The sequence below is a fragment of the Heterodontus francisci genome, chromosome 7, assembly GCF_036365525.1.
Source record: "Heterodontus francisci isolate sHetFra1 chromosome 7, sHetFra1.hap1, whole genome shotgun sequence".
Taxonomy (NCBI): Eukaryota; Metazoa; Chordata; class Chondrichthyes; order Heterodontiformes; family Heterodontidae; genus Heterodontus; species Heterodontus francisci.
In genome coordinates, this window is record NC_090377.1 from 4,285,446 (window position 1) to 4,290,445 (window position 5,000).

The window sequence follows — 5,000 nt, forward strand, 5'->3', positions numbered from 1 at the left end:
CTCTCTCTGTCTCTGTCTCTGTCTCTCTCTCTCTCTCTCTCTGTCTCTCTCTCTCTCTGTTTCTCTCTCAGTCTCTCTCTCTCTCAGTTTCTCTCTCAGGCTCTCTCTCTCTCTCTCTGTCTATTTCTCTCTCAGATTCTCTCTCTCTCTCTCTCAGTTTCTCTCTCCGTTTCTCTCTCTCTATTTCTCTCAGTCTTTCTCTCTCTGTTTCTCGCTCAGTCTCTCTCTCTCTCTCTCTCTCTGTTTCTCTCTCAGTCTCTCTCTCTCTCTGTTTCTCTCTGAGTCTCTCTCTCTCTCTGTTTCTCTCTCTCTCTCAGTCTCTCTCTCTCTCTCTCAGTCTCTCTCTCTCTCTCTGTTTCTCTCTCAGTCTCTCTCTCTCACTCTGTTTCTCTCTCAGTCTCTCTCTCTCTCAGTTTCTCTCTCAGTCTCTCTCTCTCACTCTGTTTCTCTCTCAGTCTCTCTCTCTCTCTGTTTCTCTCTCAGGCTCTCTCTCTCACTCTGTTTCTCTCTCAGTCTCTCTCTCTCTCTGTTTCTCTCTCAGGCTCTCTCTCTCTCTCTATTTCCCTCTCAGTCTCTCTCTGTTTCTCTCTCTCAGTCTCTCTCTCTCTCTGTTTCTCTCTGAGTCTCTCTCTCTCTCTGTTTCTCTCTCTCTCTCAGTCTCTCTCTCTCTCTCTCTCAGTCTCTCTCTCTCTCTCTGTTTCTCACTCAGTCACTCTCTCTCTCTCTGCTTCTCTCTTTCTCTCTCTCTCTCTCTCAGTCTCTCTCTCTCGGTCTCTCTCTCTCAGTCTCTCTCTCTCTGTTTCTCTCTCAGTCTCTCTCTCTCTCTCTGCTTCTCTCTCTCTCTCTCTCTCTCTCTCAGTCTCTCTCTCTCGGTCTCTCTCTCTCAGTCTCTCTCTCTCAGTTTCTCTCTCAGACTCTCTCTCTCTCTCTGTTTCTCCCTCAGTCTCTCTCTCTCACTCTGTTTCTCTCTCAGTCTCTCTCTCTCTCAGTTTCTCTCTCAGTCTCTCTCTCTCACTCTGTTTCTCTCTCAGTCTCTCTCTCTCTCTGTTTGTCTCTCAGTCTCTCTCTCTCTCTCTGTTTCTCCCTCAGTCTCTCTCTCTCACTCTGTTTCTCTCTCAGTCTCTCTCTCTCTCAGTTTCTCTCTCAGTCTCTCTCTCTCTCTCAGTTTCTCTCTCAGTCTCTCTCTCTCACTCTGTTTCTCTCTCAGTCTCTCTCTCTCTCTGTTTCTCTCTCAGGCTCTCTCTCTCTCTATTTCTCTCTCAGTCTCTCTCTGTTTCTCTCTCTCAGTCTCTCTCTCTCTGTTTCTCTCTCAGTTTCTCTCCCTCAGTCTTTCTCTGTTTCTCTCTCAGTCTCTCTCTGTCTCTGTCTCTGTCTCTCTCTCTCTCTCTCTCTCTGTCTCTCTCTCTCTCTGTTTCTCTCTCTCTCTCTCTCTCTGTTTCTCTCTCAGTCTCTCTCTCTCTCAGTTTCTCTCTCAGGCTCTCTCTCTCTCTCTCTGTCTATTTCTCTCTCAGATTCTCTCTCTCTCTCTCTCAGTTTCTCTCTCCGTTTCTCTCTCTCTATTTCTCTCAGTCTTTCTCTCTCTGTTTCTCGCTCAGTCTCTCTCACTCTGTTTCTCTCTCAGACTCTCTCCCTCAGTCTCTCTCTCTCTCTCTCAGTCTCTCTCTGTATCTCTCTCTCTCTCTCTCTCTCTGTTTCTCTCTCAGTCTCTCTCTCTCTCTGTTTCTCTCTCTCTCTCAGTCTCTCTCTCTCTCTCTCAGTCTCTCTCTCTCTCTCGGTCACTTTCTCTCTGTTTCTCACTCAGTCTCTCTCTCTCAGTCTCTCTCTCTCTCTGTTTCTCTCTCAGTCTCTCTCTCTCTCTCTATTTCTCTCTCAGTCTCTCTCTCTCTCAGTTTCTCTCTCTCTCCGTTTCTCTCTCTCTATTTCTCTCTCAGTCTTTCTCTCTCTGTTTCTCGCTCAGTCTCTCTCTCTCAGTCGCTCTCTCTCTGTTTCTCTCTCAGTCTCTCTCCCTCAGTCTCTCTCTCTCTCTCCCTGTTTCTCTCTCAGTCTCTCTCTCTCTCTCTGTTTCTCTCTCTCTCTCTCTCTCTCTATTTCTCTCTCAGTCTCTCTCTCTCTCTGTTTCTCTCTCTCTCTTTCTCTCTCTCAGTCTCTCTCTCTCTCTCTGTCTCTCTAACTCTCTGTTTCTCTCTCAGTCTCTCTCTCTCTCAGTTTCTGTCTCAGTCTCTCTCTCTCTCTCTCTATTTCTCTCTCAGTCTCTCTCTGTTTCTCTCTCTCAGTCTCTCTCTCTCTGTTTCTCTCTCAGTTTCTCTCCCTCAGTCTTTCTCTGTTTCTCTCTCAGTCTCTCTCTGTCTCTGTCTCTGTCTCTCTCTCTCTCTCTCTCTCTGTCTCTCTCTCTCTCTGTTTCTCTCTCAGTCTCTCTCTCTCTCAGTTTCTCTCTCAGGCTCTCTCTCTCTCTCTCTCTCTCTCTATTTCTCTCTCAGATTCTCTCTCTCTCTCTCTCAGTTTCTCTCTCCGTTTCTCTCTCTCTATTTCTCTCAGTCTTTCTCTCTCTGTTTCTCGCTCAGTCTCTCTCTCTCTCTCTCTCTCTGTTTCTCTCTCAGTCTCTCTCTCTCTCTGTTTCTCTCTCTCTCTGTTTCTCTCTCTCTCTCAGTCTCTCTCTCTCTCTCTCAGTCTCTCTCTCTCTCTCTGTTTCTCTCTCAGTCTCTCTCTCTCACTCTGTTTCTCTCTCAGTCTCTCTCTCTCTCAGTTTCTCTCTCAGTCTCTCTCTCTCACTCTGTTTCTCTCTCAGTCTCTCTCTCTCTCTGTTTCTCTCTCAGGCTCTCTCTCTCTCTCTCTCTATTTCTCTCTCAGTCTCTCTCAGTCTCTCTCCCTCAGTCTCTCTCTCTCTCTGTTTCTCTCTCAGTCTCTCTCTCTCTCTCTGTTTCTCTCTCAGTATCTCTCTCTCTCTGTTTCTCTCTCTCTCTCTCTCAGTCTCTCTCTCTCTCTCTGTTTCTCTCTCAATCTCTCTCTCTCACTCTGTTTCTCTCTCTCTATTTCTCTCTCAGTCTCTCTCTCTCTGTTTCTCTCTCAGTCTCTCTCCCTCAGTCTCTCTCTCTCTCTCTCTGTTTCTCTCTCAGTCTCTCTCTCTCTCTGTTTCTCTCTCTCTCTCTCAGTCTCTCTCTCTCTCTCTCAGTCTCTCTCTCTCTCTCGGTCTCTCTCTCTCTGTTTCTCACTCAGTCACTCTCTCTCTCTCTGCTTCTCTCTTTCTCTCTCTCTCTCTCTCAGTCTCTCTCTCTCGGTCTCTCTCTCTCAGTCTCTCTCTCTCTGTTTCTCTCTCAGTCTCTCTCTCTCTCTCTGCTTCTCTCTCTCTCTCTCTCTCTCTCTCAGTCTCTCTCTCTCGGTCTCTCTCTCTCAGTCTCTCTCTCTCAGTTTCTCTCTCAGTCTCTATCTCTCTCTCTGTTTCTCCCTCAGTCTCTCTCTCTCACTCTGTTTCTCTCTCAGTCTCTCTCTCTCTCAGTTTCTCTCTCAGTCTCTCTCTCTCACTCTGTTTCTCTCTCAGTCTCTCTCTCTCTCTGTTTCTCTCTCAGGCTCTCTCTCTCTCTATTTCTCTCTCAGTCTCTCTCTGTTTCTCTCTCTCAGTCTCTCTCTCTCTGTTTCTCTCTCAGTTTCTCTCCCTCAGTCTTTCTCTGTTTCTCTCTCAGTCTCTCTCTGTCTCTGTCTCTGTCTCTCTCTCTCTCTCTCTCTGTCTCTCTCTCTCTCTGTTTCTCTCTCAGTCTCTCTCTCTCTCAGTTTCTCTCTCAGGCTCTCTCTCTCTCTCTCTCTGTCTATTTCTCTCTCAGATTCTCTCTCTCTCTCTCTCAGTTTCTCTCTCCGTTTCTCTCTCTCTATTTCTCTCAGTCTTTCTCTCTCTGTTTCTCGCTCAGTCTCTCTCTCTCTCTCTCTCTCTGTTTCTCTCTCAGTCTCTCTCTCTCTCTGTTTCTCTCTGAGACTCTCTCTCTCTCTGTTTCTCTCTCTCTCTCAGTCTCTCTCTCTCTCTCTCAGTCTCTCTCTCTCTCTCTGTTTCTCTCTCAGTCTCTCTCTCTCACTCTGTTTCTCTCTCAGTCTCTCTCTCTCTCAGTTTCTCTCTCAGTCTCTCTCTCTCACTCTGTTTCTCTCTCAGTCTCTCTCTCTCTCTGTTTCTCTCTCAGGCTCTCTCTCTCACTCTGTTTCTCTCTCAGTCTCTCTCTCTCTCTGTTTCTCTCTCAGGCTCTCTCTCTCTCTCTATTTCTCTCTCAGTCTCTCTCTGTTTCTCTCTCTCAGTCTCTCTCTCTCTCTGTTTCTCTCTGAGTCTCTCTCTCTCTCTGTTTCTCTCTCTCTCTCAGTCTCTCTCTCTCTCTCTCTCAGTCTCTCTCTCTCTCTCTGTTTCTCACTCAGTCACTCTCTCTCTCTCTGCTTCTCTCTTTCTCTCTCTCTCTCTCTCAGTCTCTCTCTCTCGGTCTCTCTCTCTCAGTCTCTCTCTCTCCGTTTCTCTCTCAGTCTCTCTCTCTCTCTCTGCTTCTCTCTCTCTCTCTCTCTCTCTCTCTCTCTCAGTCTCTCTCTCTCGGTCTCTCTCTCTCAGTCTCTCTCTCTCAGTTTCTCTCTCAGTCTCTCTCTCTCTCTCTGTTTCTCCCTCAGTCTCTCTCTCTCACTCTGTTTCTCTCTCAGTCTCTCTCTCTCTCAGTTTCTCTCTCAGTCTCTCTCTCTCACTCTGTTTCTCTCTCAGTCTCTCTCTCTCTCTGTTTCTCTCTCAGTCTCTCTCTCTCTCTCTCTGTTTCTCCCTCAGTCTCTCTCTCTCACTCTGTTTCTCTCTCAGTCTCTCTCTCTCTCAGTTTCTCTCTCAGTCTCTCTCTCTCTCTCAGTTTCTCTCTCAGTCTCTCTCTCTCACTCTGTTTCTCTCTCAGTCTCTCTCTCTCTCTGTTTCTCTCTCAGGCTCTCTCTCTCTCTATTTCTCTCTCAGTCTCTCTCTGTTTCTCTCTCTCAGTCTCTCTCTCTCTGTTTCTCTCTCA